The sequence below is a fragment of the Penaeus monodon genome, chromosome 17 (genome assembly GCF_015228065.2).
Source record: "Penaeus monodon isolate SGIC_2016 chromosome 17, NSTDA_Pmon_1, whole genome shotgun sequence".
NCBI classification, from domain to species: Eukaryota; Metazoa; Arthropoda; class Malacostraca; order Decapoda; family Penaeidae; genus Penaeus; species Penaeus monodon.
The window spans coordinates 6,017,948-6,027,947 of NC_051402.1; the positions used below are offsets into that span (position 1 = coordinate 6,017,948).

Consider the following 10,000-nt stretch of genomic DNA (forward strand, 5'->3'; position numbering starts at 1 on the left):
ATACATATGTATAGTATATAAACATATATACAGTATGTAGTGTGTGTGCTTGTATGAATAGGTAGATAGATAGATTTTATAGAAAAGGCAGATAGATATAGAGATACAGACATAGATTGATATCGAGAAAGGGTTTGTACAGATATATATATTATATATATATATATATATATATATATAATATATATATATATATATATAAAAGAGAGAGAGAGAGAGGGGAAGAGGAGAGAGAGACGAGAGGGGAGGGGAGAGAGAGGACGAGAGAGAGAGAGAGAGGAGGGGAGAGAGAGAGAGAGAGAGAAGAAAAAGACAGAGACAGACAGACAGATAGATAGATAGGATAGATAAAGAGAGAAAGGGGGGGGAGGGCAGGTTGACAATTTACATATATATAACTATACGAGATATGAATGGTAAAACATTCTACCGTATTGATATTAAGGTAGAAAAAAACACAAACTGTGAGATGTGCATAAAAACCCGATGAGTTCTTCAAAAAAAGAGTAATTAACCACAACCCATGATCAATTTACAAAAATTACCAAAACGAACAAAACAGATGCAAAATGCAAATTCAGAGCTATTCCAATTTAAATGTATTCTATATTTGTCAAACACACAATAGAAAAAAAAAAAAACATTTACACCGTTGTCATTGGCGCTCACGTTAAAATGTCTAGTCCGCGGCTGATGTTTGCTCCATTTAAGTTGTTTTTGCAGAGATGCCTGGGTTCTTCTGACAAGATAATCCGCAATATGATGAATTTCAGTGTAGACGAAACCCAGGAAAAATCGAGAAGTCAATAATGGCGACCAAACGTTTGGCTTTTGTAAGAAATGCAGGAACCATATACTGCTCGTCATAAAAAATAGACCATGTTTTTATTTTTATTATTATTATTATTGTTTTTCTTATGTGATAGCCTTTCATTGTAGAAATGTTGTGAATATTGTGGCTGGTAGTAGTACCAGTCAGTTGCAGAGTTAGGAAGTATCAATATAATTATGTCTTTTAAATACTTTTTGACGGCGTTGGTGAAATAATAAATTATATTTTGACACATGATCATATTTTATAAGTATGCAAACAACCACAACTGAATATTGCATTACATTATTCTCTTTTGTATTTTAGGACCCAAAAAGCCTTCGAAGATCTTTCCTTAGATACCAAAAACTGCTCACACTTATTTTTCTTTCTAAAATATTTTTTCAGGAGCTTTGGGTTGGTGCAGAAGAGGCAGATGAAGACTAGTGTCTTTTCAAAAAACCCAAAAACAAAGTAGTATTTAATATGGATTTTAAATGTTTGTAATTATAATTTATACGTAGAGTTTAAATTTGGGTTTTTAAAATTTCCAATAAACATGCATACACAGTGTTTATACTATAGATACTATGATAACATTTTGAAAATCAAAACTTTTTTATTAATTGCTATGTCTGAGCCTATGATATATATTTTATTCTTTTATTAACAATTCTTTTATATCCAGAGCAAGAGTTCGACTACATTGTTTTTGGATTTGAGTCAACTGCTGGGAAAATGGGCCACGCCTCGGAGGTCAGGAGATTATTGAATTTCCTGCGTTCTTCTTGATGTTTATAATGGGAAGATTGTGTCCGAGTTTTAACAATATGTGATGCCGACGGAGCAGCTGTTCTATCAGATTTTGTACAAACCTGACAGGTAGATGATATTACCCTGCTGAAAACTTACTTTTACTAAATAGAAAGATAAGAAAATTTAAAAGGTAAATTAATTAATTGATAAAAAAAAAAAAACATGAAATATGCTTATAAAATAAATATGTACATACATATTTGTGTGTGCAAATAAGTTTTATGTGTGTGTGTGTGTGTTTTTTGGGTGGTGTGGTGGGTTGTGTGTGTGTGGTGGTTTTGTGTGGTTGTGTTGTGTCAAAAATATAATATATAATTTTATAATATATATATATATATATATAATATATATTATATAATATATATATATATAAATATAAATCCCAGGTGTATCTATGTCCAACAAACCAGCTGCCCCACAGGGGTTTATGGGGGGGAGGGCACACCCAGTGACAGAAAAAAAGTTTATTGAAAATTTTGTAAATGAAGAATTACCAAAAATTTTTTATTCTCCGCAGGCATAACACGGAACAGGTTGACAATGGAATTCCACTTGGAGCCTGTCTCTATATGTTTCAACATGGATTCGGAGATAGTGAAGAGTACAAAGTAACATTCAATGCCAAAGTCTCTGGCAAACGTGCTACCTTTGCTACATGGTCAGGGAAATCGGCATTTGATTATATGTTTTAAAAAGAGAAATTTTGTAATCGTGCCCTCCACATGGTTTTTTAACAAATGACAAAAATTGAATTTCCACAAAACAATTTCTTGTCACTTGAAAAAGATGTACATGTGTAGTAACTTTTTTGGGTTTTTTGAAATCCTTAGATTAAAGCTGTATGTTGCAGTCAGTGGGTTAGATAAACATTGCTTTATTTTGATTTTTTGCTGTTTCTAACTTGTATGACTTCATATCTTTTTAAACTCAACTTGAAATAATTTGATATTTTAGTGCTGTCTGTCTAATAGCTTTTTCTTTATTAGTACAAACTTTTTCCAAACAGATGGGATCTGGGTGTATGTCTCCAGTATGAATGCCAAAAAAAAAACCTGAGAAAGCCTGAGTTTTCAATCAATGGATAGACATTCGCGCAGTTTATAAAATATGTAAAAAATATTTTTACATGTTCAGAAATTTTTTTTTTTAAGCTATGCAAATGCTTGCTAGAAGTTCAAGAATTAAGATACTCTATTCTTTAGGTCTATTAAAGTCATAAAACCATGCCTTAATTAAACTTATAGCTGAACTTTACCCCTAGTATTAGCAAACATGAAGCATGTTATTCATTCACCAATTATTACAGTAATATTCAATTATAAGCAAATCAATCAAAAGTTTTTTTATTCTAAGAAATATCTTTCTAAAACTGGCAAAGTTATTACAAAAGGCTCCCATCATTACGAATTTTTTCCAGCGACGTCCCCAGGGTCTTGCTGGGCCCTAAGGACCTAGGAATTTCATTTGAAGGCAGAGAGCATTCGGGGATTTGTGATACACGTAACACTGCTGCACTGTTTTACGTATGGTGCAGGATGGGTGTATCTTAAAATATCACCAAGACATTAGGACCCAAAATAAGGTCAGATATTAAGATTGAAATTGCTTTTGTTTTTTACCATATTTTATAAAATGTGTAGATATGCTCAAGTGAGCTAAGGGGTTGAAATATATAAACATATCATACCTAGATGATATATTAATTCAGTGTTATATTATAATGTTGTGTACTTGTTTCTTAGGGTATTATGATCACATATAATATTGTCTCTATGTGTATAGAAATTTTTATACATATGAAGGAATGCATACAGCAAAGGGTTTTGAAAGTTTCTTCTTTTAAAATGCTGTAGAATACTATGTGTATATATATAAAAATCATGGGTAGCTTTGTTTGGAACAATTTTTAAAAAAATTATTATTGTCCTGGGCTCAGTGATGATTTGGGTTCTAAATGTTCTCTCTTATGATAATATAATTTTATGTCATAATCACAAATCCTTTTATATTTATTTTTTAATGTATTATGAAATAAAAAATTTTTAAGACATAAGTAAGGCCAAATTTTTTTATTTATTTTTCATTTCTGATGGTTCCCTCCCCTACTAAGTTTCTGCTCAGCATGAACTGCCAATTTCAAATATTTAAACCTAAAAGACGGCCCCCAACTCACACTGGCATGTGTTCAGAAAATTAGAATCAAAACTGGTTGTTCATGAAAATGAGTGGTTAATCTTGGAATAGGAGACTACATATTATCCTAAATTTCTTCATAATCAAACAGGGTTTCCATGAAAGCAGCAGCACAGAAAATCTTTAACCAGGTGACAGCCATAGGGAAGAGGAAGTCCGATGGCAATCAAGAAAAAAACTGGATTAAAAAGAAAGCAAAAGACCCAAGACTTAGTTCCTGTACATGAAGAAAAAAAGCTAATGGAAAACAGTTACAAAATTCTTCTGTAGTGTATCAGGGCCATTCTCTTCAGTGCTTGCAGTGGAGGTTTTACAAATTCCAAAGAAAAAATTCAGGTGCCATAAGTTTTGATCTTGGTTTTCAGGTATTATGAATGATACAGGAAATGAGTTTGAAAAGATAGAGCATTGTGGAAATAGGTCTTTTGTTAGTGAGGATAAAAATGATAAAAATAATTCAAATCAAGACTCATCCTCTTCAAATGGAGTGTTTAAAGTGCCAATCTTGCTCTTTGCAAATAAAGAGTTTAATTTCAAATACATCTAAGACCTCAGCTATTAATCATTTAAAAACACCTAAACAACCTTCTGGTACACCAAAACTATAAATTATACAGTTTTGAAACACCAGTAAGCTGCAATAACAATAGAAGAGGGGGTTTGTCAGATATGTCTACTAATTGCATTCAGAACAGTGAGTTAAATAGATCTGAATTGAATGTCTCATTATCTGATGTTCAGGGTTTTAAAAAGACTCCTCCCCTGTGTGAGTGTGGACGAAGAGCTAAGCTTCTCCTTGTGCCCAAAAACCAGGTCCTAACCAAGGAAGACATTTTTCTCATGTCCCAATGGAAAGTCTATCTGAAAAGATGCTGTACTTTCTTCAAGTGGGAAAATGAACCATACATAAAATCATCACCCAAAGGGAACAGTTCAGGACTCCATTTGCAAATCTGAACAATCACCTTTTATCTAAAACTTTACCACTTCACAGATCCATGCACAAGCAAAAAAACATTAGGTATTCGAAGGGTCTATAGTGAAGCAACTCACAACAAGAGATATTATACACAAAGGGCCAAATTTGGTGAAGGAACATCTGCAGACTCTGCTTATCATAAAGAAAACTCTGCTAATGTATCAGTTCAGATTACTCCATACATAGTGAAGACTAAGCAAATGTGTAGCAGTAATATCAAATAAGAATTACTGTAAATTTATTACTCTGTGTAAAATATTTGCAAACAACATGGGATAACATAATGCATGACTGCCTGCAAATAGAGATAAAGCATGAATTACCATATATATTTGATTTAATGAGATAAATGTTGCACAGAGAATGACTATGCAACATTTTTAAATTAAAATATGACTGATACTTAATTATTTCTTTTATATGATATTAAAATATTAAATGTACTTCAACGAAACAAATAAAAATCATTTTGATATATAGGCTATGCTGGATATTAATATTTTTCAAACAGTTCTGCATAACCTGATGCATCACAGAGAAAAAGAAATTTTAAAGATAAAGAGAATAATGAAAATGTGGGTAAATCTGTAACAAGTTATTTTGACTTCATAGGTGATAGATGAAAATTCTTTATTTTAGTCCATTGAAGCCAAAAATATGTATACACTGTTCACTATGTTTTTTCTTTCTTTCTTTCCTCATTTTCTTTTTTTTTTTTATTTTCCTTGACACATAAATGACTTCATAACTAACCAAGGAGTCAACTGCTAAAGGGCCTATTTGACATCAACTGTTTACCCCATTCCTTAAATGTTTTGGAAAAGAATTTTCATTTTTATTGCTATTTTAATTATAATTAATTATATAATAATGCTAATAATGAGGATAATAAAAAATATTATATTAATGATAATAAAAATAAGATTTGCAACACTAATGCAAGTAAGTTCAAGTCAAGTAGGTCAAGTAATTGACTCTTTAGTGACCAAGTGCTTTTAGAGCCTTCTAAGTGTAAAACAAATAACAAAACAACAGCCTAGTCAGTTAATGTATTGTGTACAAATAATATATGACTTGAATTTCTTTTCAATTTATCAGCCATCCTCAATATAGTAAATAAATTACCAAGCATATTCAAACCATCTGTCTGCCATTGTTAATCTTATATATAAAACTGAAATAACAGGTGTGTACTTGTATGATACCTTTGTTTATAATCCAATAATAATAATAATTCTGTCCCCCTTTTGTTTATAATCCAATAATAATGATAATTCTGTCCCCCTTTGTTTATAATCCAATAATAATAATAATTCTGGCCCCCAATCCCTTGCCCATTGCTGTTGTGGGGGCTTAGGAAACAGAGTCAGAGACCCAATGTTGGGAATCTCCCCTACCTTGGGCCTTAGCCCACGGCTCAAACAGTTTTCATGGTCTTTTCTTCCTCCCTTTCCATTTCCTTCTTTTCTTCAATCCCTTCTACTATCTACTTCCTAAAGTGTGGAAGCTGTGTTGAAAGGATGAAAGACTGACATTCTGCCAGTCATGAACAACCTTGAGGGGCTATGGGAACAGTATTCCTCTTTGGATGTCAAGCCCTTACCCCTCAATGGGATCCTGAGGATTGGACCATTTCTCTCCCCAACATACTTCATGGTCATTAATGAAGAATTTGTACCTTTATTAGGGACAGTGAGGGTTGCCCCCTTATCAATTAGCCCCACTGATTTTAATTCCCCCAGTTCTCTGGCCCCAGGTTTTTGCTTTGACCTTGGACTCTGACCATTACTACTACCCCTCCTCAATGCTTCTGTCCGTAGTATCCTTCACCCAACATTACTCCTTCCACAACATCACCCCCCCCCTTATCAATGTCAGAATTTGTGGCATTAGGTAGACCCACATTTCTTCCTTTGACAACTTTGATCTAATCACCCTTGTTAATCCCTACCTTAGCCCATTTACTCACCCTCTCTATCTACACCCTTCTTAGCCTCTTTCCATTCCTGAACTGCTATACAGCTATCATGTAGCACATTCAACCATCAACTAATGCACCACTCTATAGCCATTTATACTGTTTTGCAACCATTAACAAATCTGTACTTGTACTCATTTCTGCTGACATGAATTGTTATTAAATTCCAAGTTTAATCTTTATTGCTTCCACAAATGTAATGTAAAAGGCAATCTTTGAAGACTGTATGTATATAATCCTTGAGACAAACTTAGACATCCTGGAATATATTTTCTGAAAATAAATAAAGCGCTTTATAAATATCTCTTGTTTTTACCAATTAACATTAGCTGGTAATAAGCAAGAAAAATACACCAGCATCATTAATATTGATGATTTCTAGCATATACAAAATTAGTAAAAGTAATATAGGTATACTTTTCATAATATCACTGACTGACAACAGCTATCCCTGGCAAGAATTAATATCATATCATTAAACCATTTACTTCATTTTTTTTCATTACAACAACACCTCTATATTTGAAGGAACCTAAACCTCATGATAAATTTATTCTCATAGATGTTTTCTGCTGCAGGTAAAAGTGGAGCGAAGATTCACATGGCAAAATTATTGAGTCAGATTTACATGTGTTATTTGAGAGCTGATTAATTAGATTAGGGAAATATGTATGTTATTTTTTTTCTTGCCAAATTTACAGTTCAATCTTTTAATATTTACATTTAATAACAAAAATATATATATATATATAGATATATATTTTATATAATATAATATATATAAATAATATATATGTGTTTTGCATCTATAAAATATATTTTTATAAAAATATTTTATATAATATATATTTTTATAAAATTTTATATATAAAAACTATTATTTATTATCATCTATCTATATATTCTATTCTATCTATCTATCTATCTATTTATCTATCTATCTATCTATATCTATATATTTTATATATATATATAATGAATAAAAAAAAAAAAAAAAAAAAAACAAACACACACACACCACAACACAAAACACCCCACACACACACACACACACCACACACACAACACAACACAACACAACACACAACACAACCACTACACAACACATACAACCACCATACACACACCACACACACACAAAACCCCACACACACATACACACACACACAAAAACACACACACACACAAACACACCACACACACACAACACACACACACACACCACACAACCCCACACACACACACATATAATATATATTTTATATATATATATTAATTAATAGATAATATATAATATATTTATTATAATATATATATATATATAAATAATATTTATATAATAGAAAATATATATTATATAAAAAATAATTATATATAAGAAAAAATAAAAAAAAATAAAATAAAAAAAAAATAATATATATATAAATATATAATAAAAAAAAAATAAAAAAAATAAAATTAAAAAAAAAATATATATATAAAAAAAAAAAAAAAAATATATTTTTTATAATATATATAATATATATATTATATAAAATATTATATATATATATATATATATATATATATATATATAATTATTTTATATATATATATTATTTATATATACAATATATTAATAAACACTAGTTTTTTTTTATCTAATAGAAAAGTATATGCATGCATGGATGCACCCACACCACACCTACACTTATATATACAGAAGAGAGAGGAGAGGAGAGGGAGGAGGAGGAGAGAGGAGAGGAGAGGGAGTGAGAGTGAGAGTGAGGAGAGAGAGGAGAGAGAGAGAGAGAGGAAGGAGAGAGAGAGAGAGAGAGAGAGAGGAGAGAGAGAGAGAGAGAGAGAGAGGGGGGGGGGGGGCAGGCTTTAGTATAAGTATCAAAGAAAAGATAAAAAACAGGTACCTCAAAATATTAATCTTAATTTTACAATACCACTCACAGTATTTAAATATCTTGATTCAGTATTTACATATTAATGTAACCTTTAAAGGTAAATATTACATGAAAACATATACATTTTCCTTTTATTGAAAAATAAATATAACTGCTTTTTTAAAACAATTCATTTTTTATTATAAAAGTAAGTCAAATACATCTGAATGAACTTCCAAAAACCATATTGACGATTTATTGAAAAAGAAATATCTAACCAAATATTATTTATACTGCAATATACTGACTGGCATACTTAGGTGTTCCTCTTATCACAAATTCTCTCTAAGTAAATTCTATTAATACTTCCTCTTCATTAAAAAAATTGTGAATGAAAAATTTGCTCAAATAATTTGACTGATCATTTTGTGAGTTAAAAACTTTTATTAGCAAAAATTCAGGGTATTAAAACTACTTTAATATTAAACATTTCCTTTCCAAATGGTAATAAAAAATAAGAATATAGCTATTTCCCATGACTTGATAAAAGGATTTCTGAAATAAATCAAATCACAATGAAAAATAGAAAAAAAGCAATGCACAGAATACATAAAGTAATGGAATATACACTGACCAGCTCTTAAAGAATTTCATCCACAGAAAGAAAATGAAAATAAACATACAAAAATGTTTTTCATGTTTACGTCATAACTAAAGAATCAGTTAAATGGAGCAACATTTGATTATATTAATATATTATATCCCAGCCTTATAGTTATGCATAACAAATAATTGTTCATGTTCAATCAAATTTCCTGATATACTTTTGTACACCAATATGCAATGATGATCTTTATCTCTCCAGTGTGTGGGAACCAATCACAATCTGTATCTGGGAAAATTATTATATTCCCAGCTGGCAGATCCACAAAATTAAATTCTGCAAATAAAATTCATATATATAACAAAATTGTATTTTGGGGAACTTAACTTTAAGTACAATAATATGGTTAGACTTCTTTGTAAAATCTGACAGCTGGTTTGGGGTTATAGTTTAAGAATAATCTTCATCTTCATCAATTGCCTGTTGCTCCTGCTGTTGCTGTTGAGCAGCTGCTGCTTGTGCTTGCAGCATCTGCCACTGCTGCTGCTCAACCATTTCCACTTGCTCTCGTGCCTATGTTGGAAAGACAAAAGAAAGAAATATTAATGGAAATTTCCCCTGAGATGTAGATATACCACAATATGATAATAATTATTCTACTAGCCACCCATTAACCCTTTGCCAACGGGTGGCATGTACGTACATGCCATGGCATGGCTGGACTATCTGCCCGGGGAATGTACAT

The 10,000-nt window shown here is 31.0% G+C and overlaps 1 protein-coding gene and 1 pseudogene across 1 annotated transcript in view; one reads left to right on the plus strand and one right to left on the minus strand.

Annotated features, from left to right (window-relative positions):
* LOC119583224 (E2F-associated phosphoprotein-like) overlaps positions 1 to 10,000 on the minus strand; it is a 46,927-nt gene that overhangs the window by 12,565 nt on the left and 24,362 nt on the right. The gene's annotated exons all lie outside the window — the stretch shown is intronic.
* On the plus strand, positions 810 to 5,023 carry LOC119583511 (annotated as a pseudogene).